General features: G+C 33.3%; 1 protein-coding gene across 7 annotated transcripts in view; it reads left to right on the top strand.

Annotated features, from left to right (window-relative positions):
• The window catches only part of SEMA3D (semaphorin 3D), a 197,287-nt gene that overhangs the window by 54,350 nt on the left and 130,185 nt on the right, over nt 1-12,752 (top strand). The window contains exons 3-4 of one of the 7 annotated variants that reach the window (XM_057730876.1): nt 9,455-9,499; nt 9,879-9,937. The exons of 2 other annotated variants lie outside the window; for them this stretch is intronic. The gene's annotated coding sequence lies outside the window, so the exon portion shown is untranslated. Of the gene's footprint in view, nt 1-9,451; nt 9,500-9,878; nt 9,938-12,752 lie in introns of all 7 variants that reach the window. 4 more of the 7 variants (XM_057730874.1, XM_057730877.1, XM_057730879.1 and 1 more) reach the window with 4 other exon arrangements.

The following is a 12,752-nucleotide window of genomic DNA, read 5'->3' as shown; positions in this document are numbered from 1 at the left end:
TAACTGACACAGATGACGGCTTTGTTTGGTAGTTAAAGAATAGATACACCCTCAACTTTTCTTCCCATAAATATGTTACTTCTCTATTTGATAAAGAGAAATTTCTTGATAAAGAGAAATTAGAATAGATCTGGAAGCAGGCTTTCTGATAACTGACTGCACTAGATACAATCCAATAGCACTGATCCTTGAGAAAGCAAGATTGAAGTAAGTTGAAAAAATTAACCTTTTTTAAGAAATAGGTTTATGTATATTGTTTGGTAATTATTTTCAGAATGGTTGTGTGCACTTTACTAGAACTACATAATATCCCTGTTAGGTTGATGACATAGTAACATACTAAATTTACGTAAAAGAACTCTATCACGTTACAGCGTGATTAATCCTTGTTCATGTTTCTCTGTGTCCTTTATAAAACAATAGGTGGAGAAATTGACATATATTAAAAAGTCAGATTTTAATAGTAAAAGTTATGTGACCAAAGTCTATAAATAGCAAAATATCAAAAATGTTTCCCCCAGTTGAAAAGCTCCCAGTTAATGCACATTCATTTTTAGCAACAAGGCATAATTTATCTTCCAGTGGTAATGATTTTAATCGTTTTTATAGTATTTGAAGTTAAAAACATGATTATAGACAGTTGTATAATTTAATTTGTTTAAACATTATCATAAAATACCATTTACGGATTATAGTAATTTTTCTTGAAATATATGAATTTTCAAATCTGTACTAGGTAGCTGGATGATATATGTGCCTGTTTTAAATGGTTCAGATGCAATATTTGAAAAATCAAAGTTGCATGCCTACTCTACACTGACGCTTATCACAGTCCCTGGCAGTCAGCCCTTTTTGAGTGAATAAGTAAAATAGTACTTATTCACTTAAAATAGTAAGTTACATAGTAACTTTCAAAAAGAGAACTCTTTATTAGAGCAATGCAATACAAGAGTTTTATTGAAGAGTGCCTGAAGAACTGATTTTTTGAAGTGCCAGGGATAGGAAGATATCTTTTTTCTCATCATTTTATGATCAGGAATTATTTGCTGTTCTTTGACATTCCGAAAGATGCATGCATGCACTATTACAATTGAACTTCACATTCTTTCTTGCCCAAGACAGCAATAATCTTTACATTTCTACTTTTCTCTAAGTTGCTTGCATATTTTACCAGTTAGACACTGCCCTTCAATCCCCTTTTAATCTGGATATGCATTTACTTAGGAAAACGTTTGTGCTGTGAATGTTTTAGGACTATGGTGGTTGTAAAGACAGGATGAGTATTTAAATATCTGCTTAATTTCTGCTAAGTTCAATTTTGTGCTTTTTCTTCTAGATAAAAGTCAACAATTAACAGAAGGAGACAAAGGGGAAGTATAAAGGTGATAGTAAAGAAAGAATCACATTAAACTATTTTCTTATTACAGAAGTTTTCCCATGGAGACTAGAGGGGATATAGGGGGAGTTGAAACTTAACAAAATTTCCCAAATTGCTGATGGGCCTTCGCTTACTTCCCAGTCATAGGTACCAACAGGATTCATTGGCAGACAACACCCCGTTGGGGGAATGGAACTATCTTAATCTGTATCAAGGAATAATCATCATAATGACTAATGTTTATTTCATACATACTATGTGGAGATTTCAAATGTGTACTATTTCAAGTCAAATAACAAAGTTGCCACTTTTCCTAAATTTTGAAGAAATTATTGTCCAGAAAGTGGTAAAACCAGAACTCATGCCCAAGCCCACCTGACTTCAGATTTCAAACTTTTTACTATTTTGTGACCCCTCTATATAGAGGGCTTTTCTGCAGCATACTCAAGTGAGATGAGAAAAATGTGATTCTGAAAACTCTTGAAAGTTACCCAGAAGTACTAAGAATGTTCCTGACCGAGTCAGCCATGCCTCATATTTTCTGTAGATGTGAGTCTTTGCAGCAGACATGTGGTCATTCTATTTTGATCCAGAGTTTCTCTGTGTTTCTGGTACTCTTAAGGCTACACAGGCTTTTCAAGTCTTCATGATAGCACACACAGAGATGACATATGGAGATTTTGGCTGCTTCATCACCAAACATCATGTAAGTGGGCTGGTAAGGGAAAATGGAAGAGATTGACTGCTTCTTTCATTTATTTAACAAATATATGCTTATCTCCCACTCCCTGCCAGACACTGTGCTAGACTTTGGGGATACAGTAGTGAATGTGATTCATGTCCTTGCCTTCGTGTGGCTTAAAAGAAGTAATGTGTCTGCAGATGGAGATGACACTTGTTCTGGAAGGTACAAATGCAAATCTTGTGAGATGTAGGGAATAGCCTAAATATCATTTGGAAACATTTTTTAAACTGTGATTTTACCGTACTATAACAATTCACTCTTTTGAATACTTTGAAAAAGTACAGCAGTTATAATTTAAAGCTGAAATTCTTTATGTGTATAAACTCTTTTGGCTCTTATACTATCCAAATAAGCTTGCAGAAGTAACAGAAGTAACTTTAGGTTGTTTTACCCTCAAAACTGTTTCTAAATATTAATCTCAGTTCCAAGACTTTTGTCAGACATGTTTAGTAATCCCAAATTGAATATTCTAAAATAAAAAGCATTTATTTTTCACTTGGCCTTTATTATTATTTTCTAAAAATTTCCATATCCAATAAAGGAAACTGTGTACTTTTGGTTAGGATTTCATTTTGGCAGTGCATATTGCCAGCACTCAACAACCTGGAAGTTCAGAGAAAATAATGTATTATTATTCCTGCAGTGTGGAAGCTTATCTGATTGTGCATGGAAAAAAACTTACATTGTGGGATGAAAGTTGGGAACTTTAATGCCAAATTACACAAACACATTTGCAAGCATGATGGGAGAACATGGGAGTTTCCAGGTTTCCTTTTAAATTTCATACCCACTTAATATCTTTGGAAAAATAGCTGCTGTCATAGTTCATGCAAAAATGGAGGAACTTTAACATTTTTTGAGAGCTACCTGTGTGCCGCACAAGGTCGTAAGTGCTTTCCATGCATTGTCTCATTGTATTCTTGCAACAACCATATTTAATAAGAACTGATAATCCTGTTTTATAGTGAGGAAACTGGATTTAGAGAATGTAAAGCTGATAAGCAGCAGACCAGAGATTACAACCCAAACCATCACAGAACCAGGGCCTAAACTCTTAGGCTGTGTTGCCCCTGGGAGATTCAAGAATTTTATCATAGTTGCTAAAACACATGGCAAAAATAAATGAGGTTAATTATTGAGGATTTTGAGAGATTACCTAAAGTGAATACTGTATTATAAAATCCAGACAACAGTGCTAGTTTCACTTGTGAGTTAACTTCAGAGGTTATATCGTAGAAGTTGATATATTTTCTCTAAGAGAGAAATATGTAAAAAAATAAAAATGAGCACACGTCTGTAGCTGTGTGCTCAACTTAGGAATCTCCTGCTTATTCTAACTGGTCATTTATTTTTCATCTATCTATTTATGTATTTACAGTTACTCTTTTATTGTGTATAAGGTGCTCTGCAACTAATTTCTGTGAGATCTCAGGGAATCACTATGTTTGGTTGCTTAAGTCTGAAAATGAATGGGTTCAAATGTGGAACATTCTATTATTAGGAATCAGTACAATTAAAAAATAACAGCATCGTGAAGGACAAAGAAACTAAGGAACTACTCCCAATTAAGGAAGGTTTAAGAGGCAGGGAGACAAAAGGTATGATCCTGGCTTGGATCCTAGACCAGGAAAAGGACATTAGTGGATCAATTGGCAAGGTTTAGATAAGGTCTATAAATCAGTTGACAGTATGATATCACATTTAATTTGGGGGGATGGTCATTTAAATGCACTTTTTCAGATATAGCTGGTAAGGATGGGATTAAACACGGCCCAGAAACTGTTATTAAATTTACACAATGTTATATGTCAATTATATCTCAATAAAAAAGTAAAATAAAAGAAACCTGATACTGGTAGATAGGGAACTAGATAAGGATGGCAAGGAGGTGGAAGGGGGAAATTGGATGGCCAAATATTCAGCACAGGACTTTAATAGAGCAATAGTTCAAAAAAAAAAAAAAGGTAAAATATATTTACATAAGAAAGACCAGAAGGGTGTTTAGAAATAACAGTTAACCTGATAAAGAAGTTGAAGTTTCTGGTACCTTATCAATCTCACTTCGTAAGACCGCAGCCCAGTGCATTCTTCACAGAGCCATATTGCTCATGTCCTGGGCAATTGCAAGCTACTTTTAAAATATAAATGTGTTAGTCCAGGGCCTACTCTCTTATATGTATTAAGAGAATGTAGGTAAAAGGGATTAATTAAGCTTTACCCATGAGCTTGTTAACAAGGTCCACACTATGCTTCCATATTGCATATCTGGTGTAATTAATAGTGTTTCTGAAAGAAAGTGTTATAGAGTCATACTTGAAAATATGATATCTTCATATGAAGGTATACATAAAGTTTCAAACTTGTGTTAATTATAAAATACTCAGTCATTTTACAGTAATGCTATTTGGTTTATATATTATACTTATTTTTAGTTTTATTAGTGTCTAATCAACATGAATTGAAATATGCATTTTGAAGATGGTAAAGCTTATGTTATACAAACATTAAATGCTTATGCAAATACATATTTTAATAATCATTGAATATGGAAGGAATTTTTTTAATATATGCTTTTAATAGTCCATCTTAGGGTGAGTAGATATATGAAGATATTCTGAGATGTACAATAGCTCTTTGAATATGTGGGAGAGGCAACCTCAAATCTGGTATGCTGTAAATACAGCAATTTTGTAAGCTGTTATAAATAATACTTGGCATGTTTGCAGATCTGAAATGGTTTAAAATGTAATTGATTTTTTTACTTTTTAACTTAGCTAAACCTAATTCAATATTAACATAAAATCTAATTTTGCCTTACTTTCAATCAGGAGATGCTGCTTTCCTACTTTCTCGGTTATTATATTCAATAAACTAAAACTTATTTTTGAGCTCATGCTATATATCAAACAATGTTTTGCTACGTTATGATATATTAATAAGGAAGTTAGATCAACCATGTTTTGTAAGCTGTTGTGAATTTCAAAATATACTGTATAATAAAATAAAAACTTTAAGGTAAGTAAAAAAACTTGTGAAAAATTGATCTTGGATAAAATATAACTTTTTAAACATGACTATTTTTTCATGCAGGAAAATTCTTTTAATTAACTATTTAATACTTTACATATGTCAGAGGATGAGAGCAGCTTATAGAATATAAAGCATGTAAACTTCTTAAGTAGTGTCATAATTAGAAAGAGTAATTTATTTAAAGAAAGTGAAAAAGAACACTGATAAGAGTTTGTGAAAGATCTTCTTACCCATTTTGAAAATAAAGGTGAGGGGTAGGAATGGAAAATAGTACACTGAATTAAATAGGATAGATGGATAGATGCATAAAAATTAAAATGTGTGTAATGTATTAAGATCCAGTACAAAGGATATATTGAATTGTAGCATACGTTATTGCTATATTTTGAATATACCACTGAGTATAGTATATCCATGATTCAGTTATACATATATACATACATTTTAAAACTATTCTTTTCCATTATGATTTATCATAGGATGTTGAATATAATTCTCTATGTTATGTAGTAGGACCTTGTTATTTATCCACTCTCTGTATAAAAGCTTACATCTGCTAATCCCAACCTCCCACTCCATCCCTCCCCAAACTCTCTCCCTCTTGGCAACCACCAGTCTATTCTCTGTGTCTGTGATTTCATAGATAGATTCATTTGTGTCATATTTTAGATTCCAAATATGTGATATGATATTTATCTTTTGCTTTCTGACTTACTTCACTTAGTATGATAATCTCTAGTTCCATCCATATTGCTGCAAATGGCATTATTTCGTTCTTTTTTATGGCCAAGTAGTATTCCACTGTATATATGTACCACATTGTCTTTATCCATTCATCTGTCAATGAACATTTAGGTTGCTTACATGTTTTGGCTACTGTGAATAGTGCTGCTGTGAACATAGGGTTGCATGTATCTTTTTGGATTACAGTTTCATCTGGTTATACGCCCAGGATTGTTGGATCATATGGTAATTCTATTTTTAGTTTTGTGAGGAACCTCCCTCCATTACTGTTTTCCATAGTGGCTGCACCAACTTACATTCCCACCAACAGTGTAGGAGGGTTCCCTTTTCTCCACATCCTTTTGAGCATTTGTTATTTGTAGACTTTTTAATGATGGCCATTCTGACTGGTTTGAAATAGTACCTAATTGTAGTTTTGTACATCATTTAATTTAAATGAGTAGCATTGGAAGCACTCCAGACACAATTGTATCTTATCCTTCATGACAAAATTCAGACCTCCACTGATTGTCCCCACTTGAGCCATAGAAATGGGGTTTGTTTATTTATTTACATGGCCATTTGTTTGCTTTGGTGGTAACCTGTGATTATTTTCTTTATTTGTCTTCATACTTTTGGAAATTATGTAATAGTTTCCTGAGATTTCTTTATTTTACAGGTCTTATAAACTCCAGGCATATGTTCAGGTCATTATTAAATGTCTTTAAAACCGGAATTTGCTTTTGTACTTAAAAAAATCTTAATAGAATATTAAATCAAATATAGTAATTTAAAAATGGCTAATACTTATTGATCACTTACTGTATACTGGGCATGGTGTAGTGCTTTGCATCATAGTTTATAATCCTTACAACAAATGAGTTAAATACTACTATAATCTACTGTTTCAGATGTGATAAGTGAGACGCAGTAAGGTTAAGTAACTTTCCCATCAATAAACAGGAGGCAAGTGGCAGACCTGGGCTTTGCACCTGCGTGCTCAAGCGTCATGCCGCTCTACTTCTGACATGTCCTGGGGGAATTATGGAAGGTATAACTGGGGATGTTTAGAACTGTAGGTAGAAGAAATTTAGCAATGCAGTCATATAAGGGTACAAAAATGAAAATTATAATATTAGTTTATGTATAAAAGTTATAACTTTCGTTTAAAATTATTTTTAGTGTTTTAATAGAAGAGCTAAACCAAACGTGAGAGTATTGACTGGGTCATAGTCTTGGGAACTTTCGAATTTCTGGTAATAGCTGGTAGATCATCTGTGGCAAAATTCAAAGTTCTATTACAGATAACTGTCTTCAGAGACTTAGCCCTTTCCTGGGCTAGCAGCCCATGCAAAGAGCATGTGCAAACTTATCTCGTAATGTTTGCCTAAGAAAGACACAGTAATCATCAGTTGTTGAATTCAGTTGCGAAAGATAAATTTTAAAATGTTAATGACTTTCACATTTAATTACATTAAAATTATTTATCTATTTATTTAATTTATTTATTTATAGCAGAGTTGGGTCAGTTATCATGAAAGTCAAATCTAATGTGAAGACTAAGTTTCTAAATTCTGCATGTGACGCTTAGTTCCTTTCATACGCTGCCTATTTTTATTCCCAGATAGTGTTATGTTTATGAAGTGAATTATTTAAACTCTTCTTGCTATGCAGATAGAATGCCTTACATTGCTAGAAATGTTTGTTTCCCTTAGGCATTTCATTAAATAGTGAAGAAAGAAAGAAATTCTGTTCATGTGTTTAGCACATCCTTTTGCTTTTTAAAAAAGCTGTTTAACTTATCATAAGTGTTTTGATCTCAGAAGTACCTGCATTCCTGGAGAATTTATGTGAATATAAAGTTCAGGGTCACATTTTTTCCTGCTATGTGCTGTTTTTCAGATTAAGAAGTTTGCTTTTAGATATTGGAGTTGCTGGTAATTTGGTTGGATTTCTTGGTCTGTTTATTTAAAAGTGTTAGGAGTTTTAAAGAGAATCCTTATAATTGTCCTTATATCATATGCCTTAAAAACATAATTTAATTAGTTCATTATTATTTACTAGTTTCCAATAGTTACAACCTTAAGATTCTAAATTAAATATAATGTGTACTCATGTTATAATTTAGCTTTACTATTGGAACTTCTTTACTATTTCCTATAATTTATAATATAATTTATAATATAAATTTCCTATTTTATAGTATAAATTTATACTATAAATTTCCTATTTTATAGTATAAATTTATAATATAAATTTCCTATTTTTTATAATAGGTTGATATCATTTTTACAACTTGGCAACTAATAACCTCTGTATATTGTTTTTGAGGACATGGTGAATCTCCTGTTTCCCAGTCCTGTAAAGTATCCATTAAGCAGTTAAAAAAAAAAAAAAACCTTTGTTTCCTTCCTGTGACATAAGTAATCTTTTCAATAAATATTTTTAATTGGAAAATATAACATACATATGAAAACTGTAAAAAACAGCACCACCATACAGGTCAGGAGATTAAAAAGAAATTCTTAACTGTACACGTTTGTCTGTCATTCTTATGCTGATGCTGTGCTCCTCTCTGTGTGTCTGTGCACTGCTCCATCCTTATTACAGGTGCTGCTGAAGTAAGCACCATGAGAATACTTTTAAGTATAATAAGATACCTATGTTGCTTTGAAAGACAAGCTACTTGAGGTGCACGATTATTTCTGCTGATACAGAGACCATGGGGCCAATAAATTAGTTTGTATCTAGAAAATTTGTATCATGGAAGAGTCAGTTTTTAAAAAGATTTAAATCCATTCATTGCTCACATAGCAGAAATAGTAGATCAATATTATCAAGTCTGGGAAAATCTTTATTGGGCATATAACTCAATGTCTAAATTAATAACTAAATGTGTATTTTAGGAAAGATAGTTAAAACTTTTGGATATTTATCAGAACATGATTCTGTTTTGATGATAATGATATTCCTAAAAGATAAAAGGAATAAAACAGAGAAACTTCTCAATAATAGACACATGGTTAACTCTTTTTATTTCAAGAAAATATGATTGCTTTGCCTTCTTAGTTATAGTAATTCCTACTCTGCTTTATTCAATATTTCATTTACTTAAAAATCTCTTTTTAAACTGCAGTGGGCACATATCAGAATATTTGTGGTGTAGGATGTTAAGTTTTAAAAAACAATCAGTTTAAATAATATACATTTATATTTTGAATACAAGAGGCAGACATTAAAATTTGACGAAATACCCTATAATTCTCAAAAAGCATATCAGAATTCCAAAGTGTGAGGGATAAGATTATCTTGGTCATGAAAAGATGGATGGATCAAAATGCTCTCTAGAAAATGAGGATTTGGAAAGAAAACTCTTAAACCTTTGAATTGTGGATTAATCAAATTTAAAGAGAAACCAGCTATGATTATGCTGTTGCTTTCTGACCCTACAAATTGATAACTATTAGTGCTCTGCTGTGAGTAGCCAATTAATGTGAAGTGTAGGCTAAAAAAGATGGCTAGCAAAGTCATTTAGAGTCATGTTTTATTAATTTTTTCTGTGTTAATTATTTGAGCAGTTTGGACTTTGGAGGCACTTGATTTCTCTAGGACTTCTTTACAATGTAAGCATGATTTTGCTGTTACTCTCATGTTCAGGAAAAAAATGTAACCCACAATATTAAATCTAACAGGTTACACGTTTATGTTCTGAAATCTCACTATTCTATTTTTTTTTAATTGAGCTCGATTTATTAGAGGTAAGATCCTGGAGAATTTTAACTGGCTCTAAGTACAAGGCTATAAGGTATGCAAACTCAAGTAACATGTAACAGTCGTGCTTTGTTGAGCAGTGATTTGTACAATATACTTTCAGTGTATTTTAGAAATACAAACATTGGATTTAAACCACTACAAAATAAAAATGGAACTACTGTGATTTTATTCTTACTGACAAGGAGTTTAGTATGTAAATCTCTTTTTTCATGATCTCTGAAAAATCAGATAGTCTTCCAGACTCCGTTGGAATACATCAATTGATGAGGAACTCATGACATCTGAAGGTAATGAAGTCCATTAATGGACAGTTAAAATTCATCAACCAAAAGTTGCTGCCCTATAAATTTCCTCCATTGGCAATAATACTGTACATTTCAGCAGTGATTGCATACCCTCGATGGTACTAAAGAAGTAGAATATCATGTATATTAGAAAACACACAAAGCAAAATTGAGAAAGGACGACATAAAATAAATGTAAATGAAAATTTTCGCATTCCAAACACCATTCCAGTGAACTTTCATTCATCCCGCTTTCATTTGCTTTGATGTCACTGCACTTGATCAATGGAATATAAGATGTCCCTCTGCAAACATAAAGTTTCTCCTTGTTTGTCTATGTTGTCTCCGTTGTTCAAGTTTATTCGATAATTTCTACTTGGTTCTTTGTCAATATGTCCCTGCTAGGAAGTATTGTTACTAACAATTGATCAGTCTGTGTACTCTATAGAAAAATGATCTGGTCAAATCATAACTCAAAAATACGAGTTATAGTTAGGCTAAAGTGAGTTTATATTTGTAGTATACTTTTAATCTGGGGATGGTCATAGCTCTTTGTGTCTCGTGAGTTAGATACAAAATTCTTAAGTGACCTCACGTGCACCATGAAGGTATGAAGAACAAATAGCTCTTTATAAATTAAGAGATCAAGGATTCTTTTTCTTCCCTCTCCAGCCTACACACACACACACACACACACACACACACACACACACACACACACACACACACACACACACACACACACACACACACACACACACCTGAGAAAGGATCCTAAGTCTGAGTTCAAGGTTTTCAGGTGTGAAGACTTACCATGTATGTTAATTCTTGTCCTATGCATAGAATCTATTTTTTGGTTATAATTATATGTTCTTGCCTTAATGACTTTTGGAACAAATAGATATAGATAAATAAGAGGAATCAATAAAATTCACATGTAAAATTTTATATCCCTTGCTCCTCAAATAATATTTTTGACAATTTACCATCCATCTACTACGTTCTGGACTCTTTGTATTCCTCTGGGAAATGGCACAAGGCCTTCTTGAGTGTGAGATTATGCATTTGGATCTCTGATTTAGTGGAACAGTGTGTAAAAATCTCTCATAATCAGAACACTCCCCACTCCCTATTGGCTCTATGTCTGAAGATCCCCAAGAGTGCTGTTTGTCCCAGTGAACATCTGGAACAGATTAGGTGCAGTTAATTGGGTCCAGGTCTAGCTTGTTACAGACAGTAGCATGCGGTATAACCTATGCAATTCACCAAATCCACCCACTTTAGGTTAAATCACACCTACTTCTCTCTATAATTCCTCCCAGATGCGGGACACACACACGTGTAGGTACAAAACACACACACACGTGTGCACACACACACTAACATGCATTGGAAGATAGCAAAATATCAATAGATTATTGGAGAGGTTGTTGGCAATACATTCAACTCTTAATTATCTCAAAAGATTAACTGTTGAATTCAAAGGCTTGTTGGGAGGAAAAACAAAGAATCAGGAGTAGCAGGTTACAGAGGAATTTTTTTATAGGAGAAAAATATGTAAAGTTAAAAAAAAGTTCCAGGAGGTTCAGAATTTTTGTTTTATTTTGTCCTTCACCCTTAACAAATGTTTCAGCACGTGTGGGCACTTACCAGGATGTCATAGGAGCAAGGGCAGCAGTGCTTTGATTTTTAACTTATTTAACAATATTAATGAGTCAGGTTACAAGGAACAGTATGACTACTGTTCACTGGAAACCAAAACATCAATCTTCTTAACTTATAGTGTTGGAGGCACAGGGCATGTCTTAGCGATTAATGACCAGTTGGAGGAGTAGATATCTCAATACATAGCTAAGGGCCATTAACCCCAACTGGTCATTAATTTACAGGAAATGTCCTGTACTGAGGTCATTATTGCTAATAAAATGCACACACAGAAAGTTTCCTCTCTTTCTCCTGTGTACATAAACATACATTCACATTACATGCATTGTTACGTCATAAAAAAAATAGTATCACACATGCCCAGAAGCTCAGAAAAACTAAACCTAATGAGAAATTTAATATACTTAATCTCTGCATGGACTAACCTTTTACTCTTTTTGAAGGGTACGGGTAGGTGGAAGGATACATGTTTGTGTGGCAGATACCCATGTCTGCTAACATGGGGACTTAGGGAAAAGTGAAAGGAACAGGCAAATGAGATTAGAGAAGCACTGATGAGTATGGTTGAAACCAGCACATTAGATCTAAGACCAAAGGCAATGCGGAATAACAGCATCGCTTGAGACCTAATATTGTATGTTAGGTACCAGAACAGCCAGGAGGCACATTGAAGCCTTAGGCCGAGTCCCTCTTTGGTTTCCTCTCTCTCTTACGCCCTTTGATTATGCTACATTCTCCTGCCCTTCTCACGCCTATCGTGCAGCCAACTTTTTAGGAACCCTTAGCTAGGTATCAGTGTTATATGGAACTGTCTCTTTTTTGCTTTTTATTCTCCTTTCTCTGTCCTCTGTGAAACTATCCTTGTCTTACTTAAAGCTATGTGATACTCCTTTGAGCTGCCTTCCATGGCATCTTATAAATATCTTGATTTCAGCAATTATTTCATGATAGTTTGTATATAATCAACCGCTCCTTTCAGAAAAGAATCTTATCTTTCTTCTCACCTTAATAAATCATTGGAGATGAGTTATGGTGTTAATCACCATAAGTATATGTATAATATATTTTCTTAAACATATATTCTTATTTGCAAAAAAACAGTACGTTTTTAAGGAGAATCTGTACCTCCAAGAATGCATCTGTGTTCTCCTGG

The sequence above is a fragment of the Hippopotamus amphibius genome, chromosome 4, assembly GCF_030028045.1.
Source record: "Hippopotamus amphibius kiboko isolate mHipAmp2 chromosome 4, mHipAmp2.hap2, whole genome shotgun sequence".
NCBI lineage: Eukaryota > Metazoa > Chordata > Mammalia > Artiodactyla > Hippopotamidae > Hippopotamus > Hippopotamus amphibius.
This window is presented reverse-complemented; position numbering and strand designations above follow the sequence as displayed.